Source organism: Amblyomma maculatum, chromosome 10 (genome assembly GCF_055883805.1).
Source record: "Amblyomma maculatum isolate TAMU_Amacu chromosome 10, ASM5588380v1, whole genome shotgun sequence".
NCBI lineage: Eukaryota > Metazoa > Arthropoda > Arachnida > Ixodida > Ixodidae > Amblyomma > Amblyomma maculatum.
In genome coordinates, this window is record NC_139353.1 from 115,180,295 (window position 1) to 115,203,697 (window position 23,403).

Consider the following 23,403-nt stretch of genomic DNA (forward strand, 5'->3'; position numbering starts at 1 on the left):
TCTGCATACTCACCTGTCGCCGCGGCTATTGCCTTCCGGTGTGAATCTGCACCACGTACGTGATCCTCACTATTACTCGCACTTGCCGCCTCGTGATTCGCGCAAAACGCGTTGCTTTGCCGGCCGTTGTTACATATGCAACCCAGCTAGGGGGGGGGGGGGGTGAAGCGTAAGCACTGAGCGAAAATGTCGCCTAGAATCTGTGGGTTATTTTGGCCGCCCATATGCACGGGACGGATGACTCAAACCCACAAGCTGTAATTTAAGATGGCGCTGACTCTTTATGCACAGCACCATTGGCCTTTATGCAAGGCTGCCTACCGATGTAGTACATACAAATGACAGTCATCCTAAAGATAGCCCAATGATGATGATAAGCTCTTAATTTACTCCCAAAGCAGGGAAACCAGCCGAAAGACTGCTTGCACTGCTTAGAGAAGGTCAGCAGGGATCCCTTGGGACTCTGCGGCCTCCAATGCGCGCAGAATGAGCTGGCGCTGTTGGGCGAGCTCGGTGGTACGCAGGAGGAACTCCCACGCATCCATTGTAGCTGTATTGTCTGCGTTGTGACGTATACATGTCCACACCATGTGAATGAATATGGCCGGTTGTGAGCAGTATTTGCAGCTAGGTGCAATAAGATTTGGGAAAAATTTTGCTATATAGCCATGGGTTTTGGAAGGTTCCTGTTTGTATTTTGCGCCAATGGACGGCCTCGCTCCGGAATGTCTGCACATTTCTCTGACAGGAAGTCCCATCAGAGGGGTTGAGGATCGAGTTACGGGTCTTCTGCTTATCAAATCACAATAAGCTCAGTCCGGAGGCTACTGTAGCCAAAATCAAGCGAGTAGGCAAACTGCAGGTCGGGCGTATGGTCCATCGATTTTCAAATAAGCGCGGTGGGATATGGTGCAGGGACGCGCTTCGGCTCGCCCATGTCTTTGAAACCATCAAGATCCTACACTGCCTACACTGGATCCGTGCCGTACCTACGAACCGCGAAACAAACGAGGAACGCGTTGCTGAAACCATTAGAAAGGTCACAAAGCAAGCACTGGGTTTCCTGGTCGCCACCTCTAATGCCAGGTTGTCCGCACTAGGAGTGCATAATGTTCACCTCGTGAATTAATACACGCGACCATTGCAGACGCCAGTCGAGCGCCGCCTGCTATAACGCTTACACTTACCACAAAAAAGCACCCTAGAGAAGACACTTTGACTACCGAAACAGGATTAATGCAAGCTCTAGGTCCAACCACTCTCTCGAAATTTGGGCAAGCAAACTCATGATAAGTAGACGAGCCCAACATGCGTTAGGGCACTCGTATTACGTCAACACGGAACATGCACGGGGGTATACTACGTAGACGTGGCAGGGCCGTCGCCTTCCGGATTTTTTTTTTCACCACCGCCACGAACGTACACTCACTTCCACGACGCATTCCCTAGCCAGGGGCCAAGGTTTCCCATATATAAGTACCCGCTATCCCCAACAATAGGTACCCACTGTCTCTATGTGCATGTTAAGACAGCCCTGTCTAAGTCCGGTCTTGAAGAAGTCTGGTCTTACTAAAGACACGGTTTAAGTCTGGACTTAGCTCAGACTTTATCGTGCAATCGCGCCCTGGTCTTTGCCTATGCTCAATTTCTTCTTTACCGCTTTAAGGCTTCTCCCGTTTTTTACAGCATGCTGAATTTTCTCCATGGTATACTTGCTTATATCGGCCACCTTGCGCTTATTGATGAGCTTTGATATCTCAGCCGATTCTATTTGGTCTGTTGGATTGGAAGTTTTCATACTCTCGCGTTTCTTAATCAAATCTTTCATCTCCTTAGACAGCTTAGCGATATCCTCTCTAACTATCCTACCACCTACTTCTGCAGCGCGCTCCGTAATGATATCTCTGAAATTATTGTTCCTTGCATCTAGGGTAATATCGCCATCCTCGGTTAGAGCTGAATATATTCTGTAGCGAGATCCTGAACTCTTCTGCTCTCCCCCTCACCTGTAATTCGTTGATGGGTTTCTTTCTTACTATTCTTTTGCGTTCCTTCTTCAGATTTAGGCTAATTCGGGACCTCACTATCCTGTGGTCACTGCGTCGAACTTTCCCGATCACCTCTACATCTTGCATAATGGCGGGGTTTGAACACAGTATGAAGTGAATTTCATTTTTATACTCCCCGTTAGGACGTTTACATGTCCATTTCCGGTTCTTTCGTTTGCTGAAGAAGGTATCCATGATTCTTATGTTATTGCGCTCTGCAAACTCAACTAGTAACTCCCCCCTGCTATTCTTAAAGCCAATGCCATAGTCACCTACTGCCTACTGTTTCCCTACTTTGGCATTGAAGTCGCCCATTAGTACAGTATGCTGCGTCCTTACTTTTCGCATTGACGATCCTACATCTTCGTAGAAGCTTTCAACTGCCTGGTCATCATAACTACATGTGGGTGCATAGGCCTGTACAACCTTCATTTTATACCGCTTATCAAGACTAATACGATGCCTGCCACCCTCTCATTATTGCTATAAAATTCATTTATATTACCCGCTGTATATTTGTTGACAAGGAAACCTGCTCTTAGTTCTCGCCTCTCTGGCAAGCCTCGATAACACAATACAGGCCTATCCTTCAGTACAGTATATGCCTCATTCACCCTCCTAGCCTCCCTAAGCCTTATGACATCCCATTTCATACCCTCTAGTTCCTCTAACAGCACTGCTAAACTAGCTTCTCTAGCTAGGGTTCTAGCGTTAAACGTTGCCAGGGTCAGTTTCCAATGGCGGCCTGTCCAGCGGAGCCAGAAGTTCTTAGCACCCCCTGCTATGGCACAGGTCTGACTGCCGCCGTGGACAGTTGTTCCGCAGCCGCTAGTGACTGAGGGCTGGGGTTTTATGGAACTAACCATGAGAGGTTGCGGCCAATTACTGCGTCAGGGTGGCTAATGCCTGTTCTGGTGAGGGGGTGCGTTGCCGGAGTAGTTCAGTGGCATCAGGTAGCACCCCAAACCTGTTTATGCAATTTCATCAACATGCGGTCTTTTTTAATCTGGTGGAGAATTGCGTAGCACCGGGATTTGAACCCCGGTACTCTTGTATGCGAGGCGGATGTTCTACCGCTACGCCACCGCTGCACCTGCTGCACACTGCTGCACAGTGGTGCAGGAGTTTTTTTTTAATCTATTTTCCTCCATTGTTTCTCTTACCGAGCATTTTGCGGTTAATATAATCTGGTTTAGTGATGCACATCTTTCGCATCAGACTAGATTTAATAGTTTTTTTCTCTTTTGTTTTATCTAAGTTTTACAGCTCTTTCTCACCCCCTCCCTCTTGTCTCTGGTGACAGCACTTTTTCTATTCTTTTATTATTCTGCTAATTAATTTATTGTCTTTTCTTTGTGGATTTATGGACCAATGATTACTATGCAGTAGGAGACTGATATTCTCTATTGTTCACCGGACTTTTTATTTCTTTGTTGGGGACTGTCCTGTTTACTATTCTACCTGAGTCCCCCTTTTTTCTTATGTTTTGTGTTTTGTACGGCTGCCTCTCTCTCTGTACGTTATTTGTCATTTTTGTATGACTGTTGTTTTGCTGCTGTTACGTTATTTTCCTGTTTTTATTGCGAAAGCAATACTAGGGTGTCTAGAAGGGGAGGTGTGAAAACCGGACAGGAAAAGCTGGTCCCTTCCGCGTGATTGCCGCGCGGCGGCGCTATTGTCAGCGGCGCCGTCAGATCGCTCGGCGCGTCTGCTTGCGCGAGCAAGGACAAGGCTGTAGTCGAAACGCGTACTATTGAAGTTTCGAAGTTTTAGCAGGCACCGCAGGTCTTCAAACATTATAAGGCTCGACTAATACTACTGTTGATATAAAAACAAAGAGAAACAACAGTATCTTTGGGCATCTGAACGAATTTCGCGCGAGTTTTCTGCTAGCCGAAAGCACATATTTTACGAATCTATTGAAGCCAGTCAATTTTTGTGGAGCTTAACTACGACGGAATGTGTTCAGCACGATTGTATACGCAAAAATTTTCCTTTTCTTCTTGGTGAACGCGATAGTTATTGCCAGAATCACCCGATTCTTGCGCACGTTACTTTCTGCGGCGGGGGTTATCACGCTCGCAAGCGATTGAATGCGATTCAAATGTTTTGTTGAGAGGTTTCAGAGCCCTTTCAACTACGTTTTCCTCGAATATTCGCTGCTCGTGCTGTGGTAGGCGTCATGCAGCCTACGTAAACAAAATTAAGCTTGTTGCCCGTACAATAGCAAGATCGTGGGCTGCAACAGACATTCGTGCATTTTGAATATGATACAAGAACGCAATAAAATCATGCGACGTGTTCCTGGACAAGCAAGCTTTATTGGCACACAGCAGAATGTATTCGACCAATTTCGCTGTTTATTCACATCACACAAGGCTTTGTTCTTTTGCCTTTTTTTTTCATTAATTTCTTGATTTAGACCCTTCAAAAGAAAGTGGATTCTGGTGAGGCAGAAAAACCTGACTACCGATTTTGTGATTTCAGCACAAAGCTCGACACAACCAATCTGTGGCACGTTGGAGCTCACTTTGTGCAGTATGCTGAAAACAAATCTAGAATGCAGACGGGTTCTGCTGAATTCATGTGTCAGCCTGTTTTCAAGAGTTTGAATCAAAGTATACAGTGATGACGATGGGTACAGTAGCCCACCCATGTCCCACTCTTTACAAGCATCAGCTGGAAGATCACTAGGGACGCAGTCTTTCTCCACAAGGCAAGCCTCCCTGCATGCTATACAGTTTGTCGACAGCACACGCTTCCTCGCCACATAGCCCGCAATATAATATACCAAGCGAGCGTCGCTTCGCTTTTCGACGTAGTCTGTGTGGTCTACCGCGACCTCAACAGCATCCAGGGGGACTGCATCATCTTGACTCTCAGTTTCAACAAGTTCCTCATCTTCAGAAAGTAGGGAGTCCAGACGTCCTGCTGGCACACTTCCACTTGTGGGACTTTTTGCAAGGCTATAAAACGTCAAGCACCTGCAAATGTTCCAATAACAATTAAAAATGTGTCAAAATTGATTCTATAGATAGAGATGGTACCTGATAATAACAATGAATTGAGCAGGGGTTGGGTGATCATTCGCACCGCTGGCCTGCCGTACTATCCCGAAAGAGCGCTCGAGGCAGTCCTGGCTCAGATGAGATGTCATCAGGTACTTGAAGCTGACTTTTTCGGTTAGGTAGTTGAGGAGGGCCTTCGTTGAGTGCACTGTAATGCGCAGACCTTCCGATGTACTTTTGCTCAGGAAGCCAAGACCCTTTGCATGGGCTTCCCACTTGTCTAGGAATTCTAGAACTGCATCTAGTGCAGCTTCCTTGGCACTGGCTGGTCTGAAACCGTAAAAATTTATGCACTTAGTTTCATTTTCTTATGACAGAAATGATATAAAAAAAGACCACGCTGCAAATACCTTAATGCCTCTGCAGGAAATCTGGAAGTCATTGCCTCAATGAGATGCGTCATCATGGCAATAAAAAACCTCGTTGGTTCCAGATTGGAGTACTGGTCCTCAATCTTTCCCTTGTAGAAGTCCGCCCCATGGAGTACTGGACTGCTGAAGACCTGAAATGCCAAATTCACCCGCATTTTTCGAACCCATTGGGGTATATGTGCGCCCGTGTTAATTTCGGAGCAACTCTCAGAGCAACGGTGGTGCTGTCTAGCTTCCAAGTGGTAGCAACATGATCCCAGTGCACCTGCAACATGAAGGATTTATTAGGCCAACTTTAAACCATCAAACGTTGAAACCATCAAACTACCAAAAACTTCTCAACCATACCCTGCCTATGTGCGTGTTGAATCCACGTTTCATCATGGCATTCCGCACACACTTGGTGAGATGCGGGAAGTACGAGAGGAAGTGGAGAAACCTCTCCTTGTCACATGGGTGAGCCACCTTGCACCACACACCTCTGGAGCTTGCATGAATGCCGATGTTGTGCCACATTGCACGGTTCCATGATGCTCCATCACAGCAGATGTAATCTACGCGAAGGCTAGCTTTTTCACAAAGTATTGTGGCCTCCAAAATGATCTTGGTTAATAGTGCAGCTTTGACATTTCCTTTTGATGCAAAGACACCTGTAGATGAAAGAAAAAACAGAGAAACTGCATAAAAAGCATCATGCATGTTGCAGGTGATAGATACCTATAATCTGAGTCAATTTTCCCACAAATGGTTGAAACATAACAACCAGGCCATGGTCAGCTCTTGTGTATCTGTCCTTCTCTTCAGTAAATGACCCTAAATTGATGAAGCCTTCAATATCCATCGATGATTTCATGTCAAGATGAGTCGAAAGTTTGATTTCATCAACCACGAAGCGCCCATGCCGTTTTGTGTCGTCTAGTTCAGTCATCTTTACCTTCACACAGTCAAGTATTTTCTGGTTGAAGCCATAAGTTGCTTTGAATGTCTGCAAATGTAAAGAGAACTTCAGTAGCTCCTGCTTGAAATTGGAACTCATTGACACAGACCTTTATGCATTTCTGCAGGCATACACGACTGGGGAGAGCAAGGATTTTGTGGCACCTCACGTGTTCATATAAACGAGGGCTCTTCATTCTCAGAATGATACATTCCCAAAGCCATTCTTTTCGATACTTGTACCCATGAAGGGACCGCCGTCTTGCAGCTTCAAAGCAAGTGCGCACAGCATTCTGTTGTTTGCTGGGAAGCTGACTGATCTAGAAAAGGAACATATGCAATCAGGCAGTGTGTTGCATGCGGACAACAAAAACGGAAATTAGAGGTTGTACCTTTTGTTCATGAACAGTTGATTCTATCGCAGAATTCTCTTCTTGAAGCCTTTGCAGCTCATCACGCATGACACGTACCTTCCTGTTTCGGCGTCTCAAGGTACGCACAGCATGTCTCAGTCTTGTTTTTGCACAGCACAAAAGTGGCCGCTGTACTTTTTTTTAAAGCGTAGTATGCGCATCACTGAAATTCTATTTACTCTTTTGCAAGCAGAGCATTGTTGCGCCACATGAGTGGATATCCCTGCATTAAAAAGCACATGAAATTAGCCCACACAAAACAACATTGCAACTGCTCGTTGCATTTGAGCGTGCCTGCCATGAACCTCTATTTAAGAATTCAATGTAAAGAGCAATGTACCCTGTGAGAGAGATCCATCGCAGGCACTGGCATGAATACTTTGTCCTGACGATTTCGTGATACTTGACAGGTCTAGTTCTGGAAACTCGGTTGTCCTCCCAATACCGCAACAAACTTCAAGTTTCACTGCATAAGTAAGGACTTGCTGGGCTTCTTCTTCCGATTGAATGTCGCGTCGAGAATGTAAAAATCCTGACAGGAAAATGCTGCATTTTACTGAGTCTTTTTGTTCTTCCAAGTCGAACAGAACAATCTTCCGAAAAAAATACAGGCGGACTCTCGCTGCCTGCATACTCTGCAGTTTGGAACGAAACTGCATTTCTGTTCTTAAATGTCTGCATCGACCAGTGCTCAGATGGAAGTTGAAGGCTGTAAATGAAGTGCGCGGCAGAATCACCGCCAAACATTTTCCCCATATCTGCTTCCATTCCATCTTCCTGCGAACATGTGTCTTGTTCCGTGCGAGCCTTCTTCTATGGAACAGTGTCCTGTGCGTTGTTTGTCCGCCTCTTTCTTTCCTTTGGTAATGCTTTGGAAATATACTTGGGCAGGTTCGGAAAAAGGGTAGGCACTGCACCCTCTTTCAATAGGGGAACGTCGCGAGCTATTATTACCTCCTTGCCGTTCACAACGTGTTTGAACTCTCTTTGGATGTACCTGCCGACAGAAAAGAAAGAGAAAACACAGTGCGTGGAAGACTGTTATCAAAACGCACACAGTAAGTTGAAAAATGTTCAGCACATCATTATAAGCGCTACCAGCTTTAGGGCGTTGTTGTTACACCGGTTGTTTTGAAAGCAGTAAGATGCATACAAATGCTGGCACTACGTACCTTGCGTCGAAGTGTCTTTCACAAACAGCCGAATTCTCTTGCAGCAGCTTGTCGGCTCTTGGTATGGCGCACCCCCGCTTCCAGAGCTGATCTGGGCAAGACGGTGCACGGAAAAGAGACACTTTTTCCGAACACGACTTGTAAACCGAATCGCACCAGGGAACAAAGCACCACCTCTGAGTTTTTTTCTTTGACGTCGGCGGCATTTCTGGCCAGCATGCAGCGAGGGTATACAAGCAGCTAGCACACGCAGGAAATCGCACCGAAACACACAATAACGACGGGTCAAACCGCGCACTGACTACCTTCACTCTGCCGCCTCCTCCGGAATGCTGACGGCGCCCCAGACCGCGGCGCTCCCTGGCGGCAGTCACGCGCAGGGGGCCACTTCTCCCTATGGGAAGCGCGCCACGTTTTTCACATCTCCCCGTCTAGACACCCTAGCAATACTACTCTAGGTTTCGAGCCTTCAGCGTAGCGCGGCAGTAACCACGTACGTCTTACCCACGTGACACAGTGACGTCACACCCCACGTAACACCAGGGTGAGGGGGTGCGCTACCAACTAAAGCGGTCGGCGTAGCGCGGCGGTAGCCACGTCCTACCCACGTGACTCTGTGACGTCAAACCCCACGTGACAGAAAAACGAGAGATGGGCTCTCAACTCAAGTGGTCGGCATGGCGCGGTCGGAGCCGCGGCTCAGTTGGCAGGCGCTGCCATGGGACGGTTATGTTAGAATCAGCCTGCTAGGACCCCGGCATTCACTTTACTTCTATATTACTTCTATAGGCCACTAAGGCGCATTCATACGGCTTGGTTAAAGCGGGGCTTTGTAAGGGGGCCGAGGAAGAGAAAAAAGTAAAGAACAACAACACTCGGTCACCCGCAGCTAATGCTTTCGCTCAATATTTAGTTCAACAGAGTTGAACTCTTGTAATTTTTTGTTTCATTTGCATGTCTTCATGCTACCTTGTGGATTTTTTCTTTTTATTTTTCTTTAAGCCAGCGTGGACCACCTTGTGACAAGGACCTCGTTTTTGTTTCTTTATATACACTTTATTTCAATTTTTAAAAAGGTTTTTTTTTTTATCTCGAGCCTTTATGTAGTATATCCCTATCCACTCCTTCTCTCTGTCCTCTTCCGTCCCAAGACACACCTAAACATGTGTCGCAGAAGAAAAGCTGCGGAGGGGGAAGTCGGTGGGGAGGAAGTAGGTAAAGAAGTAAAAAAAAAATTAGAAATAAAACGTTCTTCAGTTTTTTTTTGCAGCCTAGTACCAATGATCATGTCGCCTGAAAAGGAAATAATAGCTGCAGTACCAGGGAAAACTACAATGCCCGGAGGATGATTAGTCAGCGTCTAAAGAAGGTGCTGTGCAGATACAAATTCTTGAATGGAGACCAGCATTTCAAAGGGTCCTGATAAGGAATATATCTGCCGGCGAACAATTCTAAAAAAAACGTTCTGCAAAAGAGGGGGAGAATGACAAAGAAATAGAATAATGACAGAAGATTGAAACTGCCGCGCCAAACAAAAAAAAAAGTTCGAGGTGCAGCAAAAGTAGAAAACGATAAGAAAGACGGTGTTTACAGGAACATGTGCAGCTATTGCAGAAGGGGGGATAGAGTATGCAAGTGCGGTGAATAAACTGTACAAATAACTCTATATATGGGATTCTTTTGCCGACTAGTTAAATCGCTGAAGGAACACATTTAAGGGATTCTAAGGTCCCTTTAGAGATATTTATTCCTTCTGGTTCCAATGCTCTAAATTTGTGGATTAGATATGCCTATCTATATTTACGGTCCCTTTTAGATTTAAAGCCTGACTGGAGAATACATATTTTAATTTCTCCGAACTTATGGTATTTCCGCTTGAAATGCTGGGAAACTGCCTTGGATAGAATGTTTCGGGTGATGAAAGGTAAAACCTAGGTTTTGTTGCTTATCTGTTGAGTTTCTGTGCAAGGTAGTTCTAAGGTAGTCCTATTTCCCATTGGAAAATTGGAAACCAATAACATCTAAGCTCGACAATAAGCATCCAACATAAATACATCCTTGCTCTCTACCCAGATGTGAGACGTGCAATCATATACAAAAATACACCGCGGTTAAAAGTACTGCAAACGAATTCACTTTTCACATAAACTCATGGTTTAACTGTACATCTTCAAAAGTTGTCTACCTTCTAGAATGCTCCTTCTCTCATAAACAGTAGATAAGAGAGACGGGGCAATCCATGGACATACGGCCTAATGGCCATCGGGTGGACACCTGCAAATACCTCCCGAAAGCAGTTTCCTAGCATTTCAATCAACGAGCACTAGTTCAAAGAAATATAATTTATAAATTCTCCAGTCAGGCTTTAAATATACGAATTTTATTTCTAGACAAAATTCTAGTACATTGCAGAGGGTGTTCTAGGTAAATGTAAGCAAAGTATTGAAACATACACTGCGTGGTAAGGATTAAAATGTACCAACTGGCCCAGCTCTCCACTCTATACACTGAGTCATAGCCCTTTCAAATCTACTGAGAGGGGCTGAGAATATGATGTTGTTTTCGTTTCTTCGTTTTATTCAACTATAAAAAAAAATATTTTCTAATTTTGCATTTATTGTTTTGAGGAGGCTAGGGTCAACGCAAAAGTTGTAGATCGCTCAAGAAATGACTCGCCATGTCCTTTTCGCGAATTTGCGTCACTTTTCGTATTGCTCTTCGAAAAACGTCCGCGAAACACGAAACTAATAGGGAAGCGATTTGAGCGCCCCTAGATGACCGACCAAATAAAGAAATCGGTTATCTTTGCAATTCTCTCGGAAAAGTGGTTTTATGTTTGTCAAATGAAGCAGAAAATTTGAAAGAATAAAGGAAAAAATCCTTGAGCAAATTCTTTTCGCAGGACAATCTCATCGCGAAAAAAAACTTCCATCATCATGTTCTTCTGCGCGCTTCCATTTATTGCACACCTTGATTGCGATAGTAGCAGACAAAAGAGAACTTCGTTACTTCATCGTTCGTCTGGAAGCGCTTGAACTTCTGCCATTCCATTTCATGGGCTTTCTTCGAAGGCCAATGAATAAAGGTACGGAAATCGTAGCTTCAAGGAAACAAATTTGAGCTCATATACAATATGTGCTTTGACATTTTCTCCCACAAACCATTAGAAAGGTAAAAACGTTATCTTTGATATTAAATAATACAAGCGAACAAGACACATACTTCAGGTCAGCACGCTCAACTCTTAAAGCTCTCACTGGTTTTCACGACGTTCTGGCGCACGTTCTGGTATTTTGGAAAACCATGGGAACATATTGTTACGGGGTAGTTCAGCTTGTAGCAGAGGGCGGACACCGAAGACAAGGTTTTCCAACGGACGTTCTCTGTAGGCACCAGCCGACGCTGTTGAACGTCGTCTTCTCTCCAAAAACTCACGAGAGTCTTCTTCTTTCCTAATGCGTATGCGTTCTTCTTTCCTTATGCGTTGTACCGCCTAATGTGACACTACCCCGGCGGCTGAAAAGCACCGTCCCGGTGCGTACTAGCGTCCAAACCAGGGTCCATGTAGTACGGTTTTAGGCGTGCAACATGGACCGTCTCGGTGCGTGGTGTAGAGGCATGGTGGACGGGATGCAAGGGCGCAATTTCGTATGTCACTGGTGTCACTTGTCGTAAAATACGGTAAGGTCCTGTATACCGGGGCAAAAGTTTTTCCGAGAGGCCCACGCGGCGAGCTGGAGTCCAGAGCAGCACGAGAGAGCCGCAAGAATACTCGGTGTTGCGATGACAGGAATCATAGCGACGTTTCTGGGAGTGCTGAGAGGCTGCTAGTCGGTTGCGAGCAACAACGCGGGCAGCATCAGCTCGGGCTATGGCGTCACGAGCATATGAGCTGGAAGTGGTGACAGACGGGAGCAGGCTGTCAAAAGGAAGCAGAGGTTCACGGCCGTATAAAAGATAGAAGGGGGAGTAGCAGGTAGTGTCGTGACGCGACGAATTGTAAGCGAATGTCACAAATGGCAGCGTTATGTCCCAGTCGCGGTGGTCATCAGAAACGTACATAGACAACATGTCAGTCAGTCTCCGGTTAAGGCGTTCGGTAAGCCCGTTCGTCTGTGGATGGTAGGCGGTCGTGAAAGAATGACGAACGTTGCACAGCCGTAGGATCTCGTCGACTATACGAGCCAGAAAGCAACGGCCACGGTCGGTGAGCAGTTGGCGGGGAGCTCCATGGACGAGTATAACGTCGTTGAGGAGGAAAGCAGCGACATCAGTTGCATAACTGGTTGGTATTGCTCGTGTGACCGCGTAGCGTGTTGTGTAATCAGTGGCCACCGCAATCCATTTGTTCCCCGATGCGGACAGTGGAAAAGGCCCTAGAAGATCCAGACCCACTCGAGAAAATGGGTCTATGGGGATGTCGATTGGCTGCAGAAGTCCAGCTGGTAAAAATGATGGCTTTTTCCGGCGTTGACATCGGTCACAAGCAGCTACGTAACGGCGGACTGCGCGATATAGGCCTGGCCAAAAGAACCGACGACGCACACTGTCGTATGTGCGAGAGACGCCTAAATGACCCGCTGTAGGAACGTCGTGAAGCTGTTGAAGGACGGCTGAGCGTAGGTGCTGAGGGACTACTAGTAGAAGGTCGGGGCCATCAGGTCGCATATTGTGCCGGTATAATGTGCCGTCGTGGAACACAAACAAACGAAGAGAAGGGTCATCGCGATGGGCGCTGAGGCGATTGATAATTTCGCGAAGGTGAGGGTCCTGGCGTTGCTCATGGCGAATGTTGGAGAAATCAGAAATAGAGAGCACGCAAGCGTCATTGTCACATTCAGGTTGGCTTGGCGGGTCGACTGGATGACGGGACAGGCAATCGGCGTCTCGATGCAACTGGCCAGACCTATAAATTACTGAAAAATTGTACTCCTGAAGGCGCAAGGCCCAACGTCCAAGGCGGCCAGTAGGGTCTTTGAGTGTAGAAAGCCAACACAGTGCGTGGTGGTCAGTGAATACTGTGAATGGCCGCCCATACAAGTAAGGGCGGAACTTTGTAATGGCCCAAACTAGGGCTAAGCACTCACGTTCAGTGGTGGAATAATTTTGTTCGGCCGCAGAGAGGAGTCTGCTGGCATAGGCGATGACGCGGGGTAACCCGAGCTGACGTTGTGCGAGAACGGCACCAATTCCATGACCACTTGCGTCGGTGCGCACTTCTGTGGGCGCTGACGGATGGAAGTGAGCCAACACTGGCGGACCGGTGAGGTGGGCAATAAGAGCGACGAAGGCGGCCGATTGTTCGTGGCCCCAGGTAAAGGAGACCTCTTTTTTCAGAAGCTGCGTGAGCGGACGGGCTATTTCTGCGAAGTTTGGTACAAATCGCCGGAAATATGAGCAAAGACCGAGGAAGCTACGCACGTCGCTGCTAGATTTCGGTTTAGGGAAATCCCTTACAGCGCGAATTTTGTCGGGATCCGGCTGGATGCCATGGGTGTTGACTAAATGCCCTAGGACCTTGAGTTCCCGGCGACCAAAGGTATACTTCTTGGAGTTCAACTGAAGGCCAGCTCGTCGGAAGACGCCAAGAATAGCCGAAACACGATATAGGTGGCCTTCAAAGGTTGATGAAAATACGATGACGTCATCGAGGTAGCAGAGACATGTGGTCCATTTGAGCCCGCGTAATAGAGAGTCCATCATACGCTCGAATGTCGCAGGGGCATTACATAAGCCGAAAGGCATCACCTTGAATTGGTAGAGGCCATCCGGGGTGACAAAAGCCGTCTTTTCACGATCTCTTTCGTCAACAGAGATCTGCCAATATCCAGAACGGAGATCGATGGAGGAGAAGTAGTTAGCACCATGCAGGCAGTCGAGAGCGTCATCGATCCTTGGAAGAGGGTACACGTCTTTCTTTGTTATCTTGTTTAGGTGTCGATAATCAACGCAAAACCTCCAGCTGTTGTCTTTCTTTTTGACGAGTACTACCGGAGACGCCCAGGGGCTGCTCGACGGCTCAATAATGTTGCTTGCCAACATTTTCTCTACTTCGTCCTGAATGATCCTGCGTTCGGAAAGAGCAACTCTGTAAGGCCGTCGATGAATAGGTCGGGCATCTCCAGTATCAATACGATGTGTAACGACGGACGTTTGGCCCAGGGATCCGTGACCGAAATCAAAAATGTCGCTGAATGACCGCAAAAGGCCGGCAAGGGCGCTAGCATATTCGGGACGCAGGTCAGAGGCAACCATGGCTGAGATGCGGTCCTCCGGACTATGTGATGGGACAGGTTGTGCAGGTACGTCGGCGTGACGGTCGGACAGCACTGCAGAAATGGTAAAGGTGGACAAAGGCGACAGCTCGGCAAGGAAAATGCCCTCCGGGAGAACTTGTGAAGACATGCTGAAGTTGAGTACGGGAATGTAGGTGAGGTTATTCTCGACGTGTACAATGTTATGAGGTAGGACGATGTTGCGCTGTAGAGTGACGTCGGTGATGGGGTTGACAACGTAGTCGCCGTCAGAAAGGGAGGGAAAAGGTGACATGGGCACGTATACTGCTGCCTCGGGAGGTAGGCGAGTAAATGTACTGGAGCGGAGGCGAGGCTGGGATTGGTCAGCACTGGGGTCGGGAACACAATAGGGCAGGGCTAGGCGCAGAAGTCCGGCGGAACAGTCAATGAGAGCGGAATGGGCTGTTAAAAAGTCTAGGCCTAAAATCACGTCTTGAGGACAAGTATTAAGGACGGCGAAGAGCACAGGAACATGGTGGCCGGCGATGCTAACGCGTGCAGTGCACATTCCGATGATGGCAGCAGTTTTTCCATCAGCTACGCGAACTGTAGAGGTGTTAGCGGGCGTAAGAACTTTTTGAGGCGCTGGCGGAACGACGAACTAAGAACTGAAATATGAGCTCCAGTGTCAATGAGAGCGGGCACAGGGACTCGATCTACGAGGACATTGATCAGGTTGCGGCGTGGTGCGATGGTCGAAACACAGTTGGCTGTCCGGGTTGGTAACGCAGCGTCACGTCCGGGCGCCGCGTTGCCTAGTTTCCCGAGTAGGTGCCTTGGTACGTTGGGGACAAGCTGCGGCGACGAGTAGGTGATCGGGAATGGTGGGCTTGAGGTGATGAAGAACGGCTAGGACGACGGTCTTGCTCTGTGTCCTCAGTACGAAGATGTGCTGGGGTGACAGAAACGGGTCGTGGTGCATAATAGTTATGGCGGGCAGGGCTGTAATAGGGTTGAGAGGGGGGAGCCGGACGGCTGCGGCAATAGCGGGATGTATGGCCAGCTCGACAGCAGACGAAGCAAATAGGCCTATCGTCAGATGTGTGCCACTCCGCAGGATTGCGGGTAGGGTAGCGCGATGTGTAGGGCGGGGTTGTGGCAGCAGCAGCAACCACTGGGATTGGCTGTGGTGCAGGGGGTGGTGGGGCAGGATTTGAAACGAGGCCCACATTAGCGAATTCTTGGCGGACAACAGCCTGTATCATAGCTATTGTTGCCTGTGCAGGAGGTGACGTATGTGTAACAGGAGTCAAGACCTCGATTTATCTGCGGACGATGGTAGTAAGGTTATTCTGACTTGAAGGCTGCTGTAACGTGGGCAAGTCTTCACATGAGGATGTAGTCGCCGTGTTGGGAAGGCGCTGAAACCGATGGACGATGCGGCGCTGCTTCGCCTGTTCGAAACGGCGACAGACTTGCAGGACTGAGTCCACCGTAGAGCAGTCTTTGCAGAGAAGTATATTGAATGCGTCATCGGCGATACCCTTAAGTATATGGCCCACTTTATCTTCTTCGGTCATGGAGGTATTCACCTTTCGACACAATGCGAGAACATCCTGTATGTAGGCCAGGTATGACTCGGTTGACGACTGAGCCCGAGTAGCCAGGTCTTTTTTGGCTGCCAGAGCTCGCCCAATTGGTTTGCCGAATAAGTCCTGCAGTTTTTGTTTGCAGATGTCCCACGTAGGCATCTCCTGTTCGTGATTGGTAAACCAGGTCTTCGCCGTTCCCGCCAGATAGAAGATGATGTTTGCCAGCATTATGCTAGCATCCCAGCGGTTATTCTTGCTGCACCTTTCATATTCGTCGAGCCAACCTTCAACGTCCTTGTTGTCTTCGCCGTTAAAGATAGGCGGATGACGGATTTTGGTTAAAACCATGGGGGCAGCTGGAGTTTCCGTAGCGGGTGATGCGTCCTGGGACGCCATGCTTACTGCGGTAGTCGGTGGGGTGAGCTCAGAGAGATGACGTCCACTGCGCAAGTCCAGGTTTCTGGCGTGAAAGTACGAGGAGCTGTGTCAAGGGGAATCGAAAGTACCTCCACCAAGGTGTTACGGGGTAGTTCAGCTTGTAGCAGAGGGCGGACACCGAAGACAAGGCTTTCCAACGGACGTTCTCTGTAGGCACCAGCCGACGCTGTTGAACGTCGTCTTCTCTCCAAAAACTCAAGAGAGTCTTCTTCTTCTTTCTTTATGCGTATGCGTTCTTCTTTCCTTATGCGTTGTACCGCCTAATGTGACAATATCATGGGCAGCCTTATATATGGATGTGCGAGACAAAGGTAATCAAGGTTCCCTCCAATTTATTATTGAAATTTTTATATGTTGTGCACAAACTCTGTACGCAAAAGAATGATCCTTAGTTTTGCATGATATGCAGTAGTTTTTCATGAATAAAATCGCATATCACTAGAGATGAATAACGGTGTTTATTCATAACAAATTGTTACAAGTTTGAAGTCCTGCTGCTTGTACACTAAAGTTTTATCCTGTATTATTTTTTCCTTTATAGAGCTAGGAGCATTTACTTTGACTAGTATTAAAAAAACATTTTTCCTCGTCGCACTTGTTTTAGTCAAAAGCCGAAAACTTTGTTCAAGGATCAACGAGCAGCAAAACGTCAATTTTCAATCCTGCATTCTGATACGAAGAATTGAGTTGCTGTAAAGTAAGCTTTTTCTTAATTCCGAAGGTTATATTCTTTATTTGAAAAAAAAAAATTTAAGGCTCTGGACCGCGAGGTGAGTTCTTGACAACGCAAACAATTCGTTCCAATTTAGAACACAATATAAAATCGAATAATTTTGATGAACGTTTTTGAAAAAGCATTTCCTTCAATTTTATTAAATTCGCCCTGAGAAACTCAGAATCGTTTGGAACTAAAAGGTGTAGCACTGTACTGTTAACAATTATAAAAATGTGAAAAAAACTGAAAACTTGTACAGAAAATGGTCAATATTGAGCGCTAGATTCTGGCGGGATCCAAAAAGTTTTCGACATTAAAACCATTTCTCAGCATTATACAGGTCTTACCGTTTCTTAATTAGTAGCACTGTACTTGTCTGTTTGTTGTAATGTTAGTTCGAAATTGAAAAAAAGTTAAAAAATTGTCTAAAAGTTGACAATTTCTATTTGAATTTAGGAAACATGACCACACTCGATTTTTCTTCAAACCGCTTAAAAACAATGCTGAGTTTTTCACAAATATGAGAAAACAAAATATTCCATTATTTGGTATATCAAATCAAATAACATGATCGCATAGTTTTAAGCTATAAAGTTGCCTAGGCCTGCCCCTCAAGGAGTAGGCCATTCAGACATTCCATTCATTATTCGCTAAACTTAGTTACACGTTATCCGCAACAACATTTTGTCCCCCTTTGTGCATTCGAATTCTCAGGCTGAAAAAGCGCAACAGCCAAAGAGATCCCCAGACAACACTGCAACTAAATGGCAAGTAAAAAAGAGTTTATTTAAATGCATGAAAAGCACTATACAGAGGGCTTCTGCAAGGCGAGCGTGTTGATTCTTTCAGTGCGTGCCGCTGCTGATGGTCGTATATGGGCTTTTGAGTACAGCCCGTTCGGGTGAAGACGCCCGTACTCCTTCCGCAGATGGCAGTAAAGGTCCTGGACAGCCTCGAAGCCGGACTCCTTCTCGCTTGTGCCCGGTAAATCAAGCGTATTATTACGCCCGCCTAAGTCATGTCCTTCGTAAGAGGACGAAGGCTGCTTTGCACAGCTGACAGGGTCAGGATCCGTGGCATGAAAGGAAGGCTGGACCTGTAGGTGCCCTGCCGGGTGATGTGGGGGCTTGCCAGCTCCACCACGTTCTGGTCGCTTTGCAGGCCCTTGTCGGCAGCGCTGAGAAGTGTGGCCTGTAAAGCAAAAACGACGCATTGACTATTGCGATAGATGCCTGCATCCTAAATCCGCAACGCTTTAAATACGGTTGCGAGAACTTTGACAAAAGAAACGGAGAAAACGCAAAAACAGACCGGGAGGCTAGCAGCGCCTATCGCGGTCATTTATAAGTTCTCCCATAGTCCCGCTTTAATTTTCTTATAAAGGTTTTCCGGGAGAATTTGACGCACAACTTATTCGTTCGTCACGAGGACCTCCATGAAAGTGCCCTAAGACTGGCTCTACCATTTTATGCAAGGATTACGTCTATTCATTGCATGCTTAGAGAATGGCTACTGAACGTTGGACAGGTGAGGAAAAAATGAGTGAACGACGAACTTACCTCGTGTACTGAATCGCATGTCGTGTCCAGTGCGGAACGACTTTCTCTAGAGTTCTGGGAGAACTCGGGTGCGTCAGGGTTGAGCGACGAACACTAAAAAAAAATTAAGAGAACCCGTTTGCTTCAACATATCAATGCACAGGATAGCACCTTTAACACCACCTTTCCTGCCCGCTGCATTTTTTGTTACTCTTTCAAAGCAATATATTTTAAATATTATAACTTCACAACAGTACAAATCTCATTCACACATGTGTTCCTCTTGGTGATCAACTAAAACAGTCTAATATTGTTTGGATAGAGGGATCAGGTGAACGTTGATAGAACATGATCGAATAAAATATATTGAGCAAAGTCGGGCTCTTACGTACACTCATTTCAATTGAATTGGAAATCTATGTTTTATAATCAAGTAAGCCTAAAGGTGATACAATAGCCACGTATCTTCCTGGGGAAAAAAAAAATAAAAGCTCTGTATGCTTTCTAAACCTCACCAATGTGATCTTCAATTCCTGCCAATTTGACAGGTTTCCTAAATTACCTCCTAAATTGCTCTACATATATCATGCTAACTTAAGAATTTAAGCGACCAGAATCAGCGTGAGGGTGCGCTTACAATATCTCCTGGTTCCACATCCCAAACTTGAAAGTAAAAATAGTGCTCTCCACGATAGACGTAGCACCGCATCTCTGCGGGACACGCTGTGCACTGCAAACCGCAAATAAAGACAACAGTTAGCATGCATGCACAAGTAAGGAAAGCCTCCAAAAGCAACTGAGAGTAGGGTCATAAATTTAGCTATGCTTTGCAAAGACAACTTGAAGTTTCGAACGTAATCAACCAAAAGGTGTTAAAAATGAGCAGTTGTACTGACCTTCACGTAGATGCGCATTACTTAAATAAAATATTTTCTTGACGCCACCAAACACTACGTTCTGAGATGACCTCGAGTCAGTGATTTGTGTCTTCAAACGGAGTCTTTTTATACGTGCTGGAGCGTTTCGCCCTGTTAAGCGTGATTGGTTCTTTGGAAGAAGGCCCATCAAGGTTGTCTGGCCCACTTGCCACTCAGTACAAAATTTTTCCTTTCGCCTTGAACTCCAACACTTTCCATCTTTTGTTGTTCTCAGCTAAAGCGATCCCAGGGGGGGGGGGGGGGGACGGAAATGACCTACAAAGAAATGGAGGCTGCGCTTATCTCTTGGTTCTAGAAGGTATTGTAAGTCGATTTAGCTGTAAGCTGTGACTTGTTCTGATGAGTCATGGTCGGTGTCAAATGATTCCGCCAACTTTCTACACGGTTTGTACTATACAATGCTTTTATGGCTTTTCGGAGGCGTTCTGTTTCTTGAATATATTCTGCACAACTCAGGAGCATGTGAAATTTTGTGAAGCACCGAAGACATAGCCCAAACTGGTGTTGGAATGTGGGTTAGATGTCACGTGAAACCACATTTGGCTCAGAGGCTGTTGGGAATCACATCGTCTTAAAATACCTCAACGATGAATAGTGGCGTAGCTAACGCTGCCCCGTGACATCCGCACATCATCAGGCCATCACTTGCTTATAGCCTTAAAGTGTTCGCGCGCCTTTGAAGAGAGAGCAGTGACATATGACGCCCAGTGCGGGGACAGCTTCCTCCTACACTGCATATTTCCTGCTCGAGGATTGAAATGAATGGAATGTTATATAATGTGCTTGCTCCACATAATCAGGTGATTTCTCAGAGAAAAGATTCCTACGCTTGCCGATGCATGCAAATTCAGATCGGAATAATTGTTTGCATGCATTTCTCTGGTGGTCTCCTAATTATCAATGAATGACGTCATCGATGTCATGGAAGGTTTTATCCTTTGGTTTAGTTTAGCTTCAATCTAAAAAATCGCCATGTTGTCACTTCTGTTCTACAGAAAAAAACATATTAAAAGGCTGATGCTCACTGAAATGTACCTAATATCGTACAGATGCATCTTCAATGTTATACTGAACAAATCAGTAAGAAATTAAGTGGCGTTTACGCTATATACTTTACATATCGTGCCTTATGGAATTATCACTAATGCCTGTGCATTTCTTTTCGCCAAGGAGGACGCGCAGGATGCTACCGCATGCGTCTGAGGGGTGTTTACTATTGTGGCTGTGTTGTTTTATGTTTTAATTTTTAGGCTTCGGTAACTTCACCTATATTGACTACCTTTCTATCCCTCCTTCCGGCGACTATTTTCCCGCCCCCTTTGCCCAATGCCTATCTCCAGGACGCGCATCCAGGGAATCGCCCTGGTATTGTGCCTGTCTTCCCCTAATATACTGAGTTGTGTCTTCTTTGTGTGCTCTAATCCTACCCACCTCCCTCTCTCGGCCCTTTTCTGTCTGGAGGCACTCCTAACCACGTGTAGCACATTGTTCGTTTTCCAAGAAGATGACCTCTATTTTTTTGGTACATTTAATCCTGCCATTTGCGCTTTGTCTAGCTCTATACATGGCCTCCCAAGATATCTGCAGCACCTCGAAAGGCAGACTGCCCTTGCAATTGTGCTCCTAATTGCCTATTGCCCCTGCCCACCATAATAGATAAATGTACTCCTACTGTCACCCAGCCAATTTTGGAGCGAGAGGCGCGACGAGCACAATGGCCGATTTTAATGCTGGTGGACCTGATTGCACCGGGGTGCGTCTGCCTTTCGCAGTGCTGCAGAAATCTTGTGGACGAAATATAGTTGCCTGTTTATGGCATCGGAACGTGATGATAATGAGGGGTTGTCCTCATTCACTATTTTTAGGCATTCCCAGAGCGTGCAATGTCTCGCCCTAAACCGTGAACAGCATCTTCGTACTGCTTGAATAGCCTGCCAATGAAAATAACCTACACCTCATATCCCTGCACCTCACCTACTTTATTTAACCTTCTTAGTGTATAATATCTTCAGACAAGAATGTGGCGCTCAAGCATTTACGCACGAATATTTCCTGAAATTATCGACAGACAGTTCTAGGAGCCTTTGAAAAATTGGACTCCCATTCACCATAAATCCGAAACATCGCCAATCTATACCGCGTAGCCTCCATACGATGCTATGGAGGTTACTCGGGACGTGATCCCCATGTCGAGGGACTGGTAAAACAGCACAAGAGAAAGCGAGAGGCACCGGTAGGAGGGAGAGAGCGACATCATTGAGGGAGATGTTTACGAAAGCCAAAGAAGGAAGATATGAAACATTATCAGTACAATAACAAACGCCTCTGAGACGCATGGGCTAGCACACAACAAATTTTCCTTTGCGGACGACCACTGCAAAAAATTTGTGAAGAATTAAATCAGGCTTGAAATGTAAAAACTGTAGCGTCGTCATTGTAAAGTGCGCGGTTGAATCGCCTCAATCGCGGGTAGAACAAACGGTTAAAAAAACTGCAGCATGTGTGTGTGTATATTAGCTTGCGTTTCTGTTTGTACATGGAAAAGAGGCGGCATAGTAGATTCGTCCTCATTCGAAACGGTTCCAATTTATGGGAGGTGTTCGGGCTGACGCCGCACAGACGGCGAGCGGAAGAGTATGGCCGCAGAAAAGCGTCGCTCCCAATGGCACCCTATCCTCCCCCAACCACCCCCAGCTGTGGCAGCAAGACGTTTTTGAGGAATTTCACGGGTGCTTGCGGCTAAAGTTACTTTAAGTGGAAAGGTACGCCAAACGCCGGAGTCGCGCCGCCATATTTGCTCAAGCTATGCCAGCGTGCACGTGGCTCTTGAATGAGCGCATTTCTTGAAATTTTCGGTCCACAGGATTAAGAACTCTTACTTAGATTGTAAGGAAAGAAGCAAAAGGCTAAATTTTGCTACTGTACGAATACATTGGTTTGTGAAATGACAGTCTAACGAAGGCAGTAGCTAAATGCACCGACTGAATGCATTTTATCCATGCATGTAATATCCCAGCGGGTAAGGGATATCTCTGCTTGGGAATCATGCATGAACCAACCATTCAACGGGCACATAATCCGTTTTGGCTCTGAGGCTTTTAAAAGAAACATAGTTTTCCCATATCGTCAAATGCGCATGGCAATTGAAACGTTACGCTCCTACAATTCATGAATGTTGTTGGTGAGATCAGAGTAAATGTTTATATACCCTGTATTTCATACAACTTCTGTTTGCGAAATTTAATTACTCTGTTGCAATATTAGGTGCTTAAAAAAGGATATTGAGCAAATGAGGAACTGTGATTTTGTTGCTCTTACAAGCACGTAAATTTAGTGTGTAGGTTGTTTGTATAGCAGAATCAGACAAATAAGTATGAAATGAACATTGTGGAAACTTGTGGAACATTGTGGAGTTTATCTCGCAGTACTTTTAAGCAGCTTCTCGTATTCCTACAAACTTGGAGGTAGGTTTAAGATTTGAAGTCGGCAATAATTACGGAACGCAGCTAAAAAGTGTGCGAAATGCAAGCCAACTAAAAAAGTGTATGTCACGCGGTGAGCGAGCAGGAGGTAAGATAGAGATACAATAGTAAACAAGTGAGGAATGCTCATCACGTTCCGGGAAAAGGGGTGCACACAGAAATTCGCGCCCACTTTCCCATGAGACCCAAACTTTCAGGGAGGTCGCTACTAAAAAGGTGAGTCAAAGTGTGCTTTTTAATTCCTTACATTTCGAAGAATTCCACCCGTCCAGTGCTCAGCGGCGTCTTTCATTGAGAAAACGAAGCATTTTGCGACAACGAAAAAGTTTCAAGAGGCAGGAACCTATGCCGGTATTCAACCTAGAGAAAGTACAGCACTATGTTCTGAAATGTCCGATGTCATTTCAAAATTTGCTTCGGTGTTCTTCCTGTTATAAATGCGCTTGGCATAAAGAC

General features: G+C 46.2%; 1 pseudogene; it reads right to left on the reverse strand.

The window, feature by feature from the left end:
* LOC146177292 (uncharacterized) overlaps nucleotides 1-23,403 on the reverse strand; it is a 75,448-nt pseudogene that overhangs the window by 12,765 nt on the left and 39,280 nt on the right.